The sequence below is a fragment of the Heloderma suspectum genome, chromosome 17 (genome assembly GCF_057233095.1).
Source record: "Heloderma suspectum isolate Gila_16-S chromosome 17, 16-S_ref, whole genome shotgun sequence".
Lineage (NCBI taxonomy): Eukaryota > Metazoa > Chordata > Lepidosauria > Squamata > Helodermatidae > Heloderma > Heloderma suspectum.
Window position 1 is genome coordinate 16,911,061 of NC_139474.1, and position 21,179 is coordinate 16,932,239.

Genomic DNA, 21,179 nt, shown 5'->3' on the forward strand with positions numbered 1-21,179 from the left:
CAGCACTCTCCCACCCATGTTCCCCAGGAACACAGTCTACAGTTTGATGATACATGGTGTGAAAAAGTGCTTCCTTTTATCTGTCCGGAATCTCCCACCAAATGGCTTCATAAGATGACCCCAGGTTCCAGTATTATGAGAGAGAGAGAGAAAATGATGCCCTCTCCACATTCTCCACACCAGGCAGAATTTTGTATGCCCCCATCGTGTCTAAATACCCCTCTGTGGCTCTCTAGATGGCCATGCCGCCTTCCATGGCCCCAACTCCTCTCATAAGAACATAAGAAAAGCCCTTCTGGATTAGACCAAGGATCCATCTAGTCCAGTATTCTGTTCACACAGTAGCCAACCAGCTGTTGGCAGGAGACCCACAAGCAAAACATGAGTGCGACAGCACCCTCCCGCCCATGTTCCCCAGCAACTGGTGTACACTGCCTCTGGTACTGGAGGTAGCACATAGCCATCAGGACTAGAAGCCATTGAGAGCCTTTTCCTCCAGGAATTTGTCCAACCCCATTTTGAAGCCATCCAAATTGGGGTCCATCACTACTACATACTGTGGTGGCAAATTCCATAGTTTAATTTTGCGCTGTGTGAAGAAGTCTTTCCTTTTATCTATCCCGAACCTCCCACCAGTCAGCTTCATAGGGTGACCCCAGTGGGTTCTACTATTTTGTGTGAGAGAGACAAACATTCCCCTATCCACATTCTCCACACCAGGCATCGTTTTTTGCATCTCTATCATGCCCCCCCTTCCCCTCTTTGAAGGCAAAAGGAGAAGGAGACGGCAGAGGATGAGATGGCTAGATGGCATCACCGATGCAATGAAGATGGACGTGAGCACGCTCCGGGAGAGAGCGCAGGACAGGAAGGCCTGGCGTGCTGTGGTCCATGGGGTCACGAAGAGTCGGACACGACTGAACGACTGAACAACAACAACAACAACAACAACAAGCAATCCCAGCTGTTTGTAGCCTTCTCTCATAGAGGAGATGCTCCAGCCCCTTGAGCATTTTAGTTGCCCTTTTCTGCCCTCCTCCAACCACTGATGGTTTGGTAGTTTCCCCAGCTTTTCTGGAGTTACTAGAAGTAAGGGCTTTAAGCTAAACTACACTGGTATTTTTGGTATTTCGGGACTGTGACCCATTATGCCTTTGGACCTGCTCGCCACCGGAATCCAGCCCACATGAGCTGCTCTGAAACTGAATTTGGCCCTCGAGCTGAAAGAGGTGTGGCACCCTTGAAATAAGGGAGCAGAGAATGGATGTTCTACTCAGCAAAACCCACGCTTGCTGACATTTCCCAAATCTCGCCTCAAAGCTCGTTCGGACAGGTCTGTATCAGCTTTGCTTTTCTTCTTCTTTTTGAATGAAAACCCATATGTGACACTTTTCTCCAGGGACAGGGTCTCTAAAGGGACTCACAGCAAAGGCCTCATACAGGGACAATGAACGTATACCATTTTAATTTCTTAATTTAACAGCAATCATGATGCACGTGTAATAATTTTACATGTGTAACAATTCACTTGTCACCAAAACAATAAAACAGATCTCAGCCTGTCTTTCAGTCCTGTCTTTCGGCTTGAGTCCACAACACAAATATAAATAAAACTTCTCTCAGAAGCGTGATTTTTCTGCTAGGCTGAAGAAGGAAAACAGTCTCGACTCCGTTCAGTCCAGCTCTGCAGCAATCTTCTCAAAAGGGATCAGGAACCAGCAACACAGGAACAACTTTGTAAACAGCCCCGTCTCAAGGCTTCAGGGTTTACGGAGGGGAGAAAGCAAGCTTCTTCCACCCTGCATTTTGGTAACCGCCTAAAATGTTGGCCGCTCCCTATCTCACACCTTTAGAGAGCATGTGCAGGAATATTCCCACTGGAAGAAATCTGGAATTCTTCCAGAATTCTGGAAGAAAAACATACCAGTGGGTTACATGTGCATATTTTTGTATGTGTGTTTCCAAACGTACACATCAGTTATGTGCATCTTTGAAGTGTATTTATCCTCCTCTCATCAATTAAAGCGTATTTGTGCATATATTTCAAATTTACACATGCAGTCGAACACAGTTTTGGGGGTCCACAATCACACTGCAAGCTTGGAAATGCATGGACTTCGACCACAGTGTGTGTCTGAGTCTGTGTTGAGTCCAGAACGTTTGAACTAGGTAAATCTTGATCAAAAATGACTTGAAACAAATTTCTCATGCATCTAGGGATGGATGAGCCCATCTCCGTCCGGGGCAGGGGGAACTCAACGAACTGCCCCCAGCAGCTCACGCAGCCTGGACCTGCTAGGTGAGCTTCCCTGCTTGCGTCTCCTGCCCGCGAGCTGTGCAAGCTGCCCCTCGTCCTCGTGCCAGCTGTCAAGGGCCGTCTTGGGGAAGGAGGGCCTTGGCATCCAACCCCCAGCCTCTCGCCCTGGCCTTCTCTAGAGGAGGCCAGGGCGAGAGTATGGGATGCCACCATCACCCCTCTTCCACATACCAGCTGTCAAGGGCTGGCATGGGGAAAAAAGGGCCTCCTGGAGTAGGAAGGTCATAGGTCTCAGTTGTATCGGGCTGTAGGAGACAGAAACCTTACACCACATATGACATGGTCCTCTCCATAGCTGTACCTCTTGGATTTGGCTGGTGCAGATGGGTGAAACATTCATTCAAGGAGCTTCCTTTTATTTACTGAATTCATAGAACCCAGCCCCATGAAATATAGAATATAGAATATAAAACATAAAAATATTAAATGTATCAGCTTGCAATCAACGCTTGGCCACACCTCCACAACCCATTTCACCACTGGAAATTAAGGATGCCGAAGCACAGAAGAGATTTTCAAATTACTCATAAATGGAGCAAGGCACTGCTGTTTTGAAAAAAGCACAGGGAGAACTCTGGGAACTGGCTCTTTCATTTATACTTGGATCTGGGAAGATGGCACTTAACTTCCCAGACCTGTTCAGCTGCTATTCCCTTCCCATCCTTCTTTGCATCTGCCTTTCTTTTCCTCATACCAGCAAGTGCTTGCATGAAATGTGTTGCATTTTGAGTCTCCAGTCAGCAAAGGCACAAGAGAGAGAGAGAGAGTCACGTTTTATGAGAAGAAGGGCTTCTCAATTTGCACAGCACCATCAATGGACGTGGTAGTTAGGCAGGGTAGCATCAGCAATTGGAAAGAGGGACTCCTGTCCCAAGGGAAAAGAGAGTGCCAAGGAAAGACAACAAACAAGACCTTGCAAGATGGTCTTTCAGACGGCATTGCACACAGGCCCACATAGAAGAACCCTCTTCCTTTTTTCCATCAAAATGTTAGGCCACAAGAATTCCACTCTAGGAATGTACGGATTCCCCACCGTCCGTTCTGGTGGGGAATTCACGGGGGGGGAGGTGAGCCATTCCTCCCCCGGGAATCCTCGCGGAATGGCTCCGCTCTGCAAGGATTCCACAGAGCCGAGGGCCAGCCCATTCTGCCATCCGCATGCCCCGGATTCCCCCGGGGGGGGGTTCAGCTCCCCGAACTTACGTAAATAATTCCTTAAGTACCGCTGAAAAATCCTTTTTGCATGCCCGCCGTCGGTCTCCGTAAGCCTCGGATCACAGGGAAAATGCCTACTTATTATCATAAAAAGGGTAAAGCCGTTCGCGTTCTTCTTCTTCCATTTCCGATTTATGGATTTCTTTTTGTGATTATTTTCGTAAAATCTGTCGTTCGGCGGACAAAAAAAAGGGGGTCTGCGTGAGCTCCGGTCTGGGTTGACCGGGCTGCCCCATTCCAAGGAGGATTCGGAGGACCGGATTTGTCAGAATTCGATCCCATTTAAAATTCATGTGGAATTCTCTGACATCCCTATTCCACTCAGCTTTATTAATCAGTACGTGGATGATTCAATTCCATTGCCACACTGGGCTAGACTAAGTGTGTGTGTGTGTGTGTGTGTGTGTGTGTGTGTGTGTGTTTTCAGCCCCCTTCCTGTCTCATAGTTGTGCTTCCATGGTTGTTTTTCTCCATGCAGGATAAAGAAATGTCTCCAGCAAGCCCAAGGCATTCAGACAAACCCACACCACCATCGCCCATCAAGATACACCTTCAAAGCTTTCCTCCACCCACCTCTTGATGAACCTTTCCTTGTATTTCCAGATTTCTTCCCACCATTCATCCCCCTAGCTCTTTGCCAGCTGGCACCTCCTGCCTTCCTATTGGAAGAACAGGATCACCACAAGGAACAGGAAGCATCTAAACAAGGGCGTCGGCACCACCCTACTGTGTGGTTGACCAACATCTATGATCTACTGCACCCTTTCCCCAACCTGGTATCCTGCAGATGTTTTCAACTTCAATTCCCATCAGCCCCGGTCAGCATGGCCAATGAAAAGGAATGCTAGATCAAATGCCCATCTGGTCTCGCATCCTGCTTCCAATGGCGGTCAATGAGATGCTTCTCAGAAGGCCACAAATAATGTATACACACACACACACACTGTTATTCGAAGATATACTACTTAGAAACACAGTGGTTCAATTTAACCTTTGTGGCTAATCCCCATTGAGAAGCAGTGTGGTGCAGTGGTTAGAGTGTTGGGCTTGGACTCAGAAGATCTGGCTTCTAGTCCTGACTTGGCCATGAAGCTCACTGGGCAACTTTGGGCCAGTTACTGACTCTCAGCCTAACCTGTCTCACAGGGTTATTGTGAGGATAAAATGGAGCGAAGGAGGACCATGTAAGCAGCCTTGGGTTCCTTGCAAGAGTAAAAAAGCTGGGATACAAATGTAAGAATAAATACCAAATAACATTGACAGACTCGCCTTCCTCCAGGAACCTATAGGACACCTAAGCAAGTGGTATCACCATAGCAAGTGTGTGTCAGGGTGGAAACTGAGCCCATAGAGCCCCAGAGCAGTTCTGATTCTGAGGGGGAACAGCAATCCGTGGGAGAGGAGCCCGCTCATCCCTCACAGGCACAGCAGCTGGCAGAGATTCCTCCTGCCGGCATTCCTGAGATAGATAGTGACCCTGGCAGCAAGAGAGCACTGGAGGGGGGCTTGCTGGACGCTTGGCGCAGACGCAGGGAGTGGCGACAAATGGAGGGCGCCGAAAGGAGGCGTACCGCTTGTTTGGCGCACAAACAACGGTCGCGTCCCGAGGACCCAAGGGAAAGAGGGAGGATCTCTCCTTAGCCCATAAGTTCAGGGTCTTCCCGTGGTTCCCCTTCAAACGGGGACCAACTGCCTTACGTGGAGCTAAGGCTACTCTGCTATCTTTCCCCAGTGCTGTTCCTTGCTTAGTCGCTGGTGATTAGTATCTGAAAGAATCATAAAGGAATAAAGGAACAAAGCCTTGGAAAGAATCCTTTGATTCTTGTCCTGAGTTGGCTATTGGACGGGACTGCAAGAGGCAGCTAGAGCGATCCTGACACTGTGGAAGCGGATCCCATGAGCGGGCGATGCTCTGCAATGCGTAAGTTGTTGCTACACTTGATAAGGAGCCTCAGCAAGAACAAGGTTCCCACCTGAGTTCTCTCCTTCTCCGCTGTAACATGTAGCATTGCTCCTGATCCTGTTGTGCAGTGTGTTTCTCCTTCGCTGGGTCTACATCATTGGCCACTGATGTTGGGTGGGTGAGGAACGGCATGACATCGTGATGACATCAGGACATGGGGGGACTCAGGGGAGTAGAACCTCAGGCCCATGGGCCAAATCTGGCCCACGTAGGATCCCAATCTGACAGCCACACCCCTTCAGCTGGCTCCATCCCCTTCCCCCCAGCTACCAATCATTTGGTGTTTTCCTGGCTTTTACCCAGAATTCCCCCGTTCTAAAAGGTTGAAATGCCTCTCCTAAGGCTGAGTTACTGGCAGGAAGAGAATTAAAGTAAAATATGCTAGGGGGGGTTGCTTTGTTTTTGCTACTTTGGCCACACCCCTTTTGTCTTTGATCCCACCCCCTTTTGCCTTCAGCCCACCCACCACTGGAATGCAGCCCCTGAGAGCTTCTACAGAATTGAATTTGTCCTTAGGTTTAACAGCCTTGGGTAACGGATCCTTCATATTAGAGGAGAAAGAGGAAGAACTGGGCATGGAAGTAATGATTTCCTGGGTGGAGGGAGGTTCTGCACATCCAGCCAGGCAGCTGAACATGTGACACCAATATCCTGCCAGTTGCATCGGTTGCTGGGGTGCTTCTAAGCCAGTTAAAAAGTGCTGGTTTGACTTTTTAAAGTCCAAAAAGGTTTGGGGGCAACCAAGAAGGGCCTCCTTTACCCATGCCAAACTGCCCATGCTCTGGGATTGGCTTCAGAGGCCCTGCCCACCTGGAAGGCCCTGCTCGCTTGAGTTAGATCAGGCACATGAGACAGGGCCATTTTGGTGGTGACCCTCAGCACAGGCTTTTAACTGGGCATTTAAAACCTATTTATTAGACCTGCTTAAAGTGTGGGGATTGTGGCTAGTGCAAAGAATGTCTGGAAGAGAAAGAGACCGCAGAGGTGGGAAATTGACTTGAAGAAGAACAATTTATTGATATGATTTCATCTCGAGATGGTTGACCCTGCTAAGGGGAGCTTAGCATTGCTTCGGCTGCTGCTGGGTGCCATGATGAGAGCCGTAACTTTTGCCCGACTGGCATTGCCCTGAATTTCCTGTTGACCCCTGGCATGGCTTTCCAGTCGACCCTGGGCACCAAGTTCCAGTCGACCCCTGGCATGCTGGAGGTGGGCATGGCTTGGGGCATCCTGGAGGAGGAACACAGGACGGGGGTGGGCATGATGGAGGTTGCTTGCACTGTTGGTGGTGCTGGTGAGACATTCTCCGCAGCTTTAGGGAAACCTGAAAACCAATCAAGGTAGATTTTAAAAATGAGGTTCTCTGCGTCATGCACAATGGTATATTGGTTTGTACAATGTGCCTTGGAAACCTTGGGGTGGGTGGCAAAAATCATCCCATAAGAACGTAAGAAGAGCCCTGCTGGAGCAGACCAAGGCTCCATCTCTTCAAGCATTCTGTTCACACAGTGGCCAGCCAGCGGCCCACAGGAAACCCTCAAGCTGGACAGGAGTGCAACAGCACCCTCCCACCCATGTTCCCCAGCAACTGGTGTACGTAGGCATACTGCCTCTGGTACTGGAGGTAGCACATAGCCATCAGGACTAGTAGCCATCAATAGCCTTCTCCTCCAGGAATTTGTCCAGCCCCCTTTCAAAGCCATCCAAACTGGTGGCCATCGCTACGTCTTGTGGTAGCAAATTCCATAGTTGAATTATGTCCTGTGTGAAGAGGTCCTTCCTTTGACCTGTCCTGAATCGCCCACTAATCAGCTTCTTGGGGTGACCCCATTGGTCTTTAGTGTTAGGAGAGAGGGAGAAAATAAAATAAAAATCTGGAGGAGCAAAGAGCCTGTTGTGCACCAACACGAATATAGGAGCGCATGAGCGGGAGCGGCACATTACAGACTCCAGATGTAGGCAGTACTGGACGTAATGGTTTGATTCTGCTGGTTAAAGAGAGTAATTCAGGTTGATTGATAGGGCACATTGTATGATTGCAACAATTTTTGTGTGGTGTTTTTGCTGATGCTCACATCTGTTTCTGCATATTGGTAATTTCTGTTTCTCTCTCTCTCTCTCTCTCTCTCTCACACACACACACACACACACACACACCTTGATACAACCAGACATTGCTACCACATGTAAATAGCTTCTTTTTTTACAGTGCTTGATCAATGCCCATCTGCACCTCCTTAATGTAGCAGAGGGAGAAAGACACAAGTGAAGCCACGGAAAGTGGTCTCCTTTTTAATCCTCTGCATATTTCTGCTGCAACATTGGGTTTAAAGTCGTTCCCCCTGCCTGCCAGCCCAGGATGCCTGTTTCAGCCTCTGCTCCTTTTAACCGATTGCTTTATGATGTCGTTTTTGAATTTGATTTATATGGCCATGGCGTTTTATTTGCGTCTTTGTTGACTTTCGCCCTGAGAGCTATGTAATTTTAGGGTGACAAATAAATCTCAGAAATAGATAATAAATAAGTAATAATAACAACCGTGCATGCCTAGCATTCTGTACAATTTAAATTAAAACACAGACACAATCGGGTTTTCTCATGCACCAGCTCCAATTCGGGGGGGGGGGGAGCCAGGTTATTCACAAACCCAGGGAGAAATTTGGATGAGGATAATTTCCGAAGATGTCTTATTAAAAAAAACTAGGGCGCAATCCTGTTAGTATAGTTGACCGCCTCTGAACTCAGAGGTGGCCAACTAACCAATGCAGGGTGGGCAGAGCACAGAGGAGATCCTCTCCTCCATGCTCCAGCCACTCTGCATGTGTGGCTAGACAGCCAATTTTGTCTGTCTAGCTGGGTATGTTGGAGTGGGAGATGACAATATGGAACCAATGACCTAGGGAGGCAGTGGGCTCTCTCACACTGGAGGCATTCAAGATGAAGCTGGACAGCCACCTGTCAGGGATGCTCTGACTTGGATTCCTGCATTGAGCGTGGAGTTGGACTCGATGGTCTTGTAGGCCCCTTCCAACCCTACTGTTCCATGATTCTATGATTCTAAGCATAATGATGCTTCTGTGCTCTCCTCCTCTCCTTGCCCCAAGGAATGCCCCCCTTTTGCCCACTCTGTGCTGCAGTTAGGAGCATGGAGGCAGGGAACAGCCATGACACCTACAAGGTAGGGGGGGAGGGGGAGGAGAGCATGGTTTCTGGGAACCAAGAATTCTCCATGCTCCTAACTGCAGGCTGCAGCACAGAGTGGGCAAAAGGGGGGCATTCCTACGGACTGGCAGAAACTGAAAAATCCTATGGCCATCTACACATGTCTAGTTGCCATAGGGTTGCTCTCCCCATAGTATACTTTAGAATGAATCAGAGCTAAGTGAAGTCCTACCCTTATCTTCCATGATCAATACCCAACAAAAGTTACTCATGACAAAGTCCCACTGAAGTCAACACTGTACGTGTCTAACACTGCAGCCACATAGGTATACTCATGAGTAAAAGTGCGCACACTCGGGCTGACCCATCACACTCCTTTCAGTCTGACTTGGTTGCAAGTAACTTTGGATGGATTGCCATCTGAAGATTGCTTGTAATTTGTCAAAAAGGGAACCGCGGAACAAACAGAAAATATAACCAAGAGGCAACTTACCCCCACGAAACGCTGACACAGGTGAATGGAGAAGGAGAGCTGAATGGCTTTCTAAGAGTAAAGAGGATGTACTTTTTATAGATCCTCCAATGAACAACTCATCAGGAAAACAAGATTACTACGAGCCTACAGTCAATGAAGATTGACACAAGGAGAATCCACCCTGTTGGCATTAGTAGAGCTTTCTGCACCGGATACTCCATGTTTTAAAAAAGAAAAAGAAGAAACCACCCTTTTCCAGAACAATGTGTTCAGTTTAATTGGAGGCTTGATAGATGATTAAACAATGGGCAAATGTAGAATTTACAACCCAGTCATCCTGTCTAGCCCAGTTTTTGCCAACCAACCCAAGGTCCATGGGCATAACTATCACATGATGGTTGTAAGGAGTTGGGAGTCAACTGGACCACTCCCAAAAGAAATGAATGGAAGGTTGCCAAGGAAGAGATTCTACGTACTGGATGCTAGCCAGAGCCAATGTGACCTGCGTCTTAGAATGTTTGAGTTAGACGAAATGAATGCAGCTGGCCCACACTTGAGAAGATGGAAAGAAAATGGCCGATGCCATCATCCCTCTATAGAAATCAATGATGCAGACATATTTGGGAAGGCCATCTTCTGTTCTGTTGTCCCCATTTGAAAAAGGATATTTTAGAGCTGGGAAAGGTGCCAGAAAGGGCAACTGACATGTTCTATAGGCCTTTTTGGTTGGTAAGAAAATAATAATAATTAGAGCAGGAAGGACAAGATAGAGTTCTGTTGAATGGATAAATAAATGCATCCTGTGGAGAAAGGGTATAGAAGTCACTCACTCTCTCTTGTAATATTTGAGCTCTCACCCAGTGAAATGGATGGGTGTCAATGGTTGGGTATCAAATGAACATGGGCCAAAGACAAGACTTCTCTGCTTGACACGGAATTAATGTACAGAATTTGCTGCCAAGGTAGGTGGTGATGGTCACTGGCAGTGATGGCTTTAAAGGGGGACTAGCCAAATCCATGGAGAAGGAAAGGTCCATCTGGGTATGACCCAAGATGGCTATTAGCCATAATGGCGAAATGAAACCTTTATGATCAGAAGCTCCCATTTCCTATGTTCACAGACACTCTCCCCCCCACACACACACACATTCACACATTCTCCCCGCCCCACCTCTAACCTTCTATATGGCTACCAAGAATACGCTAAGCAGTCCATCAATCTGGAGAGCCAAAATGAAGTTGGCAAAGGAGGGCCACTGTCAAACGTCAGCACTGTTGCGTGGCTGCTGAGGCCCATAGTTCTGCAGGTGGACCACAGCTGATTCCTGGAGCTTCCTGGCCCTCTGTCAGGGTGGAAACTGAGCCGACAGAACCCCAGAGCAGTTCTGATTCTGAGGAGGATCAGCAATCCGTGGGAGAGGAGCCCGCTCATCCCTCACAGGCACAGCAGCTGGCAGAGATTCCTCCTGCCGGCATTCCTGAGATAGATAGTGACCCTGGCAGTGAGCAAGTGCAGGAAGGGGGCTTTCTGGATGCTCGACGCAGACGCAAAGAGCGACGAGCAATGGAGGGCGCAGAAAGGAGGCGTAGTGCCCGTTTGCTGTGCAAGCAATGGCCACATCCCTTGGACCCAAGGGAAAGAGGGAGGATCTCTCCCTAGCCAATAAGTTCAGGGTCTTCAACTGATTCTTCTTCAAACGGGGACCAACTGCCTACCCGGAGCATAGGCTACTCTGCTGTTCATTGCTTAGTCGCTGGTGATTAGCATCTGAAAGAGTCATTAAGTTGTAAAAGGATTAAAGCCTTGAAAAGAATCCTTTCATCTGTGTTTTGAGTTGACTATTGGAGTGTACTGAAAGAGACTGCTAGGGCGCTCCTGACACTCTCCTCCTCATCATCTGTGTAATTTCTGCCCATTCACCTGCCCACTCCAAGCATGCAAGCAGTGGTAAGCATGAAGGAATCGAGCAGCAGCATCCACTTCCCTTCTGTGCTCATTCTGTAGTTCACTGGTAGACCACAAGAATCATAGAATCATAGAATAGGAGGGTTGGAAGGGGCCCACAAGACCATCGGGTCCAACCCCCTGCTCAATGCAGGAATCCAAGTCAGAGCATCCCTGACAGGTGGCTGTCCCACTTCATCTTGAACGCAGAATGTTCCTGGTTCAATCCCCACCATAAATAATTAGAAGGATCTCAGGTACCTTGGCTGGTAAAGACTCCTTCCTGAGAACCTACAAAGCCATTGCCAGAGTAGAAAATACCAGTCTAGGTAGGCCAACGATCCACCCAATATAAGGCAGCTTCATGTGTTGTTAGGCGGGGAGCATCACTAAGTGGGAGACCACTTACTTTCCATACAGATGGTCCCAAGTTCAGTCCACAGTTATCTCCAGAGGATCCTTGGTAGCAGAGCTAAGAAAGACCTCTCTCTGCCTGAGAACCTGGAGAACCAGTACGAACTGGAATAGATACAATAATGGGCAAGTAGTGGGTCTAATAGTGGAAGGCAGCTTCATAAATACATGAGACACCATAGTTCAGTGGTAGGGCACCTGTTGCCAGTCAGTGTAGAGCAATGGGATTTCTTGTTTTGTTTTGCTTTTGGTATTTTGGGCCTGCCTCATTTGCCTTTGGTTCCACCCCTCTTGCCTGTGGCCTCACCCACCACTGGAATGCAGCCCCCAAGAGCTTCTCTGAGGTGGATTTTGGCCCTTGGGCTGAAAGAGGTTCTACACCCCTGCAGCAGGAACTTAAGAAGAGTCCTGCTGGATCAGACCTAGGGATGGCGGAGAATTCTGCCACGGACTCCGGCGGGACAGATTCTTAGAATCTTAGAATCCGCCCCCCTGGAGTCTGTGGCGGAATGGACCACCCCACCCCGCCACCCTGCAAAGTCTGACCCAGCCAGCTCCTACCTGGCACCGCCAGGTCCGGCTGGGTCCATCCACAGCCGGTCTTCGGATATGAATGGCATCCTGCCTAGCGGATGCCATTTGCGTCCCTTCCCCTTACCGTGATAGGCTACATAAATCTTTATGTAGCCTATCACAGTAAAGACCAGGGATGCAAATGGCGTGCACTACGCCATTTGCATCCCTTCCCCTTACCGTGACAGGCTACGTAAATCCTTACAGACCTTATCATGGTAAGGGGAAGGGACGCAAATGGTGTGTGCTAGGCCAGACACCATTTGCATTCGAAGACCGGCCGTGGCCAGAAGCCTGGACTTGCAGCAGAGCAGAGCCGGCCAGGGAGGATTCTAGAGGGGAAGACCAGATCGCCTCCCCCCCACAGACCCCCCAGTGGACCCCAGGTAAGGGAGTTTCGTACACCCATAATCAGACCTCAGGGCCATCCATTCCACTTTCTTGTTTCTCACTGTGGCCAATCTGATGCCTCCTGGAAGCCACAAGCAGAGTCATTGAATTTGGCCCTCAGGCTGAAAGAGGTTTGATGCTCCTGGTGTAGACAATACTGAACTGGATGGGCCAATGATCTGACTAGGTATAAGGCATCTTCCTATGTTCCTGTGACTTCAGGCAAGGCAGAGCTCAAAGGTAGAGTGCTTCATATGCTGTGGAAGATATCTAATCACTCAGAGGCAAAACCCATGCTTTGTACACAGAAGGTCTCAGGGTCAATCCATTGGCACCGCCAATGAAAAGGACTTGAAGCAGAGAGGAACAGATCGATCTATTTCCAGTCTGTGTCACCTTCACGTGTGTCATATGTCTGCCCCTTTTTATTTCCACATTACTCTGCATTAAAAATGTACAAAAATTCACATTTGAAGACCTATCGAAATACTTATTTTGAACAGGCTTTGCTCCCAAATATGCATTTCTCATTGTATTTTATCTCAAAATAGGCATTTTTAAAGATGTGTCGACACATTCTTGAGCCGAGAACTGTGTCATAATATTTGGACAAGCACAAAATCCAATGGATAGCTACATTCCGATCCACACACTGCTCTGGGTGGTTCGATCAGGGCTATTCATATTGGAATTCACAACCATCACATGCCTTGAGGGTGCTTAATCTCAAGTATCCTGAGCTGGAAAGACTTCGACTAGCAATTCTGCTGGAATGCAGCTGTGAGGGGATTAGGAGCAGGGGAGAATTTTGATGGGTTCACATTTCGATAAGAACTTGCCAAGTGGAAAATTTGCACTCCCCAAATCGATGTGTGAACTGGAACACAGTTATCCTTCCGTATCTGCACTTCTCAGAATTTTGCACTGCAGATCTCCAACCCAGTGGAGGTTGGCAGCTCCGATTTCAGTGGGGCTGTGAATCCATGCTCGGTTTCAGTCAGAACCAGCCATAACTCTAAAGGAGCTATCCATGGTGCTGAACCCTATCCCCAAAATACTTTCAGCACCTTGGATAGCTCCTGTAGAGTTCTGGCTGGTTCTGAGTGATACCCAGAAAGGATCCATAGTGCCACCAAAATTGGAGTCACCAGCGTCCAGTGTTTCAAATGTTTTTTGTGCTGCAATACATGAAACAGAAAAACACACAAAAGAGCATTTCATGACATGGAGGAAAACCACTTGCAAAAATATGAGTATATTAGACAAACCTGCCTACAAAAAATACATTCGGTGGTGGCCCCCAAATTATGGAATGTTCTCCCCGACGAGGCCCGCCTGGCACCAACATTGTTATCTTTCCAGCTCCAGGTTAAGACCTTTCTCTTCTCCCAGGCATTTGGCAGCATATAATAAGTTTTTAGGGATGTCAGAGAATTCCGCCACGGATCTCAGTGAGGCCGAAATCCGTGGCGGAATGAAGCCCCCCGCCCCACCACCCCGTGAAAGGCGTGCAAAATGGAGCACTTACCTGGTGCCGTTTGCGCTGCTTTGCGAATGGCGGCCACATCTGCGGCCGCCATTCACTTCCCCATTTTTGCTGTGATAGGCTACGTAAATACTTACGTAGCCTATCACGGCTAATGCAGGGACGCCATTTACGTAGCCTATCACAGCAAAAAAAGGGAACGCAAATGGCAGCCGCCGTAGCTGCTGCCATTTGTGCCCCTATTTTTTTGCCGTGATAGGCTACGTAAATATTTACATAACCTATCACGGCAAAAAAAGGAAATGCAAATGGCAGCCGCCTTGGCCGCCGCCATTTGCGCCTGCAGGCTCCGCACGCTTGCGAATGCACCTGGCCGGCGGCTCCGCAGAGTTGCCGTGGAGTGGAGCCAGCTGGGTTAGGATTTTGGGGGGAGGTGCGGAGCACCTCCCCCCAACCACGAATCACCCCCTTCAAAAAGGTAAGTGACTTTCGCACATCCCTATAAGTTTTAATCAATCCTGGAATGTCTTATGGTTATGGTTGTTTGCTTGTGTGATTGTTTGTTTGAAGTTGTTTTAGATATATGTTTCTTTTGTGTATATTGTCTGTTCATGTGTTTTTTATGTAAATGGTTTTTAATCTCTGTACATTGTATTTTTAATGTTTTTAATATTTCTAAACCTCCCAGAAACCTCCGGCTATTGGGCGGTATAGAAATGTTAATAATAATAATTTATTAGGAGAAATGAACAGCAAAAATACATACACATTTTCAGGTGGATTCTTTAAAATAAAAAGTCAGAAACTGATGCAGAAGTGGGAAACAACAAACGTAAGATGAGAAAACGAACTTGACAGATTTGTCCATACTCAGAGGGGACAGACCCCAAATATTTGGGATTAAAATAAGATGAAAAACAAAAATCTTTGGTAGTTGGCTGGCAACATAACTCTCTCATTAGACCTCAGCCACCACCGTCACCTCTCTGTATGTCCTGTTGATGAAGGATCTGTTCTCTCATTAAACTGGACATGTTCTTCAAAAGGGTGTTTTCTCAGAATATCGTATGTGTCAACACCACATATCAATCTCAGAAACCTCCATTGCTGACAGCAGGGTGGATGTGGATGTTGTCATTCTTAAGTCACTGTAGACTCACCGTATGTATTTCCTGGGTGGGTTTGACATCAGGGGCCAGAAGACCTATAAAAGGTCTTTCCTTTCCAGAATCCTCAAACCATTCCTCTCCTCCTACACTCGCTGATCCATATTGGCATATTGTGCCGGGTAAGTTGGCTTGGTTACTGCTTGTATTTTCTCTTTATGAATGCCATGAACAAACGGGTCCATACCAATGAAGGATGATGGAGAATTTTGTTTGGTTGCATTTTTAAGCAAACCGACCTAATTCGCACTTCCTGGATTAATACATAGAGTGGGAAGCAGTGGTCTTTGGGGCTGCACGCTTCTCTGAATTTTGGGATGCCGTTCTCAGCTCAAAAGAATGCATACTTTAGGGGGAAATGGCTTTTTAAAAGTCTGTTTTAGAGGAGCCTTCCCCAACCAATTGTCCTCCAGATGTGATGAACTACAACTCCCATCGGCCCTAGCCAGCATGGTCAACCATCAAGAATTTTGGGAGTTGTCGTCCTAAACATCTGGATGGTGCTAGGTTGAAGAATGCTGTTTTAGAGGGAAAGCGCAGATTCTTGGGGAAAATGTGTACACTATAAATGCAAATGTTCATTATTGTTTTTTGAATTACCAGAAAATGGGACAGGATGGATGGGTGAGTTTATTCCTGGCCCATGTCAGTTTCTCATGTGCTCAGTCACATGAGAAACTGACATGGCCAGAAATAAACTCATCCATCCATCTTTAGCATCTACCAAGCTAAGGGTGGCTACTAGCTTTGATATCTTTAATGGGGGAGAAGATACACACATGGAGATGGAGAAGAGATGTATTGCCTACTAGCCATCATGGCTAAATGGAACTTTTATGTTCAAAGGCAGTATGCCACTGAATACCAAATGCTGGGCATGTACAAAGTGAGGAGGTCTGGGCTTCCCAGAGGCATCTGGTTGATCACTGTGGGAAGCTGGATGCTTGGTGAGATGGGCCCTTGCTCTAAACCAACAGTGTTCTGCTTTTCTTCTGGTTAACCATGATAGCTGGGAATGGAACCTCCATATACATAGGTAATCTACCTCTATATACCATATTTTGGTGGTCAACAGTGAGAGAGAGGGTTCATGTGTCCATGTGGCCTTCCCAGAAGTATCTTGTTGGCCATTGTGGATCATGCAGGACACAAGATTAGATCAATCCTCAATCAGATCTTGCAGGGCTTTTATAGTCCTATTTTATTTTTATTTTGTATATAGCACCATAAGGGCAGAGGGCGCTTTACACAGTACAAGATGGTGAGGGGCTTGCCACGTAAAATTCAACATGGGAAAGGGAAGTGGATTAGCTGGAGTGCATCCCAAAAAAGAGGATGGCGACCACAGGGCATGAGAAAAGGCCAAGGGAAAGCAGCATAATGAAATACTCACTTAATCAACTAGGAATTCTCCCATTAACCCCCAGAATCCCATTCTGCACAGAGATATACAGGTTGTTTCCTTAGACTGACTCACGCCCTTGCTCCATCTTGGCCGGTTTTACCTACTCTGGGGCACAGAACATATGAACATGAGAAGAGCTGTGCTGGATCAGACCAAAGGCCTGTCTAGTCCAGTATTCTGGTCCCACATTGGCCATCCAGGTACCCCAATGGGAATCCTATAAGGAGCACATGAGTGCAATAGCATCTTCCCACTCATGTCCCCCAGCAAATGGTATTCAGGGCCATATTGCCTCTGATACTGGAAATAATATATATATAGCCATTGTGACCAGTAGCGATTGGTAGCCAGAACCTTCATCTAGTCCCCTTTTTAAAGCCATCCAAGTTGGCGGCCATTACTACATCTTGCAGCAGTGAGTTCCACAGTTTTACTATGCCCTGTGTGAAGAAGTACTTCATTTGGTCTGCCCTGAATCTCCCACCATCCAGCTTTATGGGATGACCTCAACTGGGTTCTAGTATTATGAGAGAGGGGGAAAACGTCCTGCCCACTTCCCCCACGCCATGCATAATTAGATATCCCAAGGCCTCAACGCTGCTACCAGAGATTCTATAACTTGAGATGAACCTGGGACCTTCTATATGCCTCAACATGTGCTCTACCAATGAGTTATGAGCCTTTCCCAAGGTAGTATTGTCCTTGATTGCATGGGTGTATCCAGGGATTTGGATGTCTGAGCTCAGGGAGCAATGTTCTTCTCCCAATTTATGGATGTATCATGAACTTGGTGTGACTAATATCAGGAATTTCAGTGAGATGATGATGGCTCCTAAAGGTTCCAGGGCCAGTTCTTCAAAAAAAAATGTGTCATGGTGTGTGTCTGAGAGATGGAGTTCAAATCCTGTTTCTTTTCTTTCAGGTCTCCCTGAAACCAAAAACAATGTCTCACCAGCATGTGCAACAGTGCAAGCAACCTCCATCATTCCCACCAACAACCTGTGGGAATCCATGCTTGCCTTCTGGAGGCTCAAAGTCAGGGTCCACTGGAAGTCAGTGCCATGGATCCACCGGAGGTCCATGGCAAGGGTCCACTGGAAGTCAGTGCCAGCAGTCCACTGGTAGTCAGTGCCAAGGGTCCACTGGAGGTCTATGGCAAGGGTCCACTGGAAGTCAGTGCCAACAGTCCACTGGTAGTCAGTGCCAAGGGTTCACTGGAAGTCAGTGTCAACAATCCACTGGAAATCAGTGCCAAGGGTCCACTGGAAGTCAGTGTCAACAATCCACTGGAAATCAGTGCCAAGGGTCCACTGGAGGTCTGTGGCAAGGGTCCACTGGAAGTCAGTGCCAAGGATCAACTGGAAGTCTGTTCCAAGGGTCCACTGGAAGTCACTGTCAACAATCCACTGGAAATCAGTGCCAAGGGTCCACTGGAAGTCTGTTCCAAGGGTCCACTGGAAGTCAGTGCCAAGGATCAACTGGAAACCAGTGCCAAGTGTCAACTGGAAACAAGTGCCAAGGATCAACTGGAAACCAGTGCCAAGTGTCAACTGGAAACCAGTGCCAAGGATCAACTGGAAACCAGTGCCACGGGTCCACTGGAAATCAATGGCAAAACCTGTCAGGCAAGGGAAATGGTTCCCAACATCAGTACCACTCCCATCACCAGCACCATCAGGGCACCCAGGCATTCAAGTAGTGCTAAGCTCCCTTAGCCATCTCCGCCATCGATAGAGGAAAGAAGACCACGAAACCCTTCGGAAATCAGTTTCCTGACTCTCTGCTTTCTTGTCATCCTTCTTGGTATTACACGCCGATCTATACTCTCTCTACTGGGTTGATTCCTGGGGATCTTGAGACTCCATAGTGGGGTTCATAATCACTGTCTGCAGTTCCTTTCTCTGTCTCTCTGCCTTTCATTTTGCATTGGCAATGCGTTCGCTTCCTTGTATGAGGCGGCTGTCAAAAGATGAAAGTGTGTGTAATAAATGCTCATGAAATTGATTTCACGACTCTATGTTCTCATTCACTGTGTTGGCTTCATTCATTCAGCTTTTCAATATCCCCCCCCCCGTTACGTTTGTTTGACAACATGGATAGACATGCTTTATCCCCATCGTATCACAGAATCATAGAATAGTAGGGTTGGAAGGGGCCTATAAGACCATCGAGTCCAACCCCCTGCCCAATGCAGGTATATTTATTCATGCCATGCAAAATATGTCTACTATTTATTGAAGCTGTTGAGGGACAATGGAGTAGATAATTTATACATAAACGATCTGGAACGAAGAGTGAGCAGTGAAGTGGCCCAAGTTTGCTGATCTAAATTATTTCAGGTAGTTTTTTTAAAAAAGGGGGATTGTGAGGAGCTGCAAAAGGATCTGTCCAAACCAGGTGAATGGGCATCAAAATGGCAAAGGCAGTTCATGGTAAACAAGTGCAAAGTGATGCATGTTGGGGCAAAAAATCGAAACTTCAAGTATAAGCTGATGGGATCTGAGCTAGCGGTGACTGACCAAGAAAGAGATCTTGGGGATGTGGTGGGGAGCTCGATGAAGAGGTCAACCCAGTGTGCAGCTGCTGTAAAAAAGGCAAACTCCACATTAGACAAAATTAGAAAAGGAATGGAAAATAAAACTGCCAAGATGATACTCCCTTTATACAAACCTATGATGTGACCATGCTTATAATACTGTGTACAGTTTTGGTCACTGTATCTAAAACAGGATATCGTAGAGCCGGAAAAAGTGCAGAAAGGGGCAACTAAAATGATCAAGGGACTGGAGCAACTCCCCTAGGAGGGAAGGTTACATCAGCTGGGATTGTTTAGCTTAGGGGGAAAAAGTGAGTAAGAGGAGACATGATAGAGGTGTACGAAATTATGGATGGTGTGGAGAAAGTGGATAGGGAGACATTTTTCTTCCTCTCTCATAATACTTGAACCCTTGTTCAAGTATTATGAGATTATCTTGTGTTATCTTGTGAAGCTGATTATCTTGGGTTATCTTGTGAAGCTGATTGGTAGGCAATTCAGGACTGATGAAAGTAAGTTTTTCTTCACATAGTGCACAGTTAAGCTATGGATTTCAGTTCCAGAAGATCTAGTGATGTCCACCAATTTGGCTGACTTTAAAAGGGGATTGGGCAAATTCATGATCCAATCCCCTTTTAAAGGCTATTGATGGCTGCTAGACCTGATGGCTCTGTGCTACCTCCAGTATCAGAGACAGTGAGCTTAATGTACCCCAGTCGCTGGGGAACATGAGTGGGAGGGTGCTGTCGGACGCAGGTCCTGCTTGTGGGTTTCCTGTAGGCAGCTGGTTGGCCACTGTGTGAAAAGATTGCTGGACTAGATGGACTTTTGTTCTGATCCAGCAGGGCTTTTCTTATGTTCTTATAATCCATGATATGTGCTCCCACCCCAAACTCACTGCTCCTCAAACATGGAGCCAAAAGACAGTCACCTACTGCAAAATCTGGGTCTATCTGTATCTTTAAATCAAGATCAAGATCAGGGATGCAGAACCTCAGACCAGGGGCCAAATCTGGCCCTCTAGGGTTCCCCAGAGGGCAACAGTCCCTTCCCCACACTCCCCATGGCCTTTTCCACCTCCCACCAATCCTTTTTTTGTTTCTTGGCTTTTATGTGTGCTTTTCTCTTCTACAATTTTGGAATGCATCCACAAGGGTTATTTACTGGCATTAAGAGTTTTAAGCTAAAACATGCTAGTACATGGAGTACTTTTCTCCGTGCCTTTGGCCCACCCCTTTTTACCCTTAGCCCCACACACCAGTGGCCTGCAGTCCCCAGAAGTGTCTTCAACATGGAGCCCTCAGGCTGAGAATGATTCAACACCCCCTGATCCAGATCCAGCATCCAAAAGGGTCTCTTGAAACATCTCCAAGTATTTGCGTTCACCCCACAAAGTTTTTGAAGTTCTTCTTTTTGAACATCAGCCACCCACATCTAGTCAAATCTGACCAAGCCAGAATCATATGGGCCCACTCAGAAAGTTATCCTCTTGGCCTTTTGCCAGAAGTCAAGGATATCCCACCAATGTGTGTGTGTGTGTGTGTGTGTGTGTGTGTGTTTTACATGTATTTATTTAAAATCTCATTTGAAGATATTTATTTAAAGCACAGTTTAAAAAGGAAGGAAGCTAACCAGTTACAGATTCAAACAGCAGCAGCTTACAGTCAAGTTCATTCCCTGGGCAAACATGTTTTTTGTGTGTTTTTTTAATCCAGTAACACCAAGCTGGCAGTGGCAACATAGGCGTGGGCGTGTGCAAATGAGCAAAACTCAAGCTTGCCAAAGTTATCTGAATTCCATCTCAAAGCTTGTTCTGACTTGGCTCTGGATCAGATTGCAAGGTTTGCTTCTTTTTCTTTTTGCACAGAAATCTATGGGTATTTTCATATGTATTTTTCCAATGGTGTGCATTTTTGAAGTGTACACATTCTTGACTGAAGTGTATTTTGTGCATATTTTTCAGAACTAGGCATTTTTCCTCTGCATTTTTAGAATGCATGCATGCTGTCAGATTATCAGGCGGGGTGGGGGGTCTGCAAATTACACTGCAAGCTTGGAAATGTATGAATTTTGACTGCACGTTGAGTCTGAGTCTGTGTTCGGTCCAGAAACTTTGAACTGGGTAATTCCTG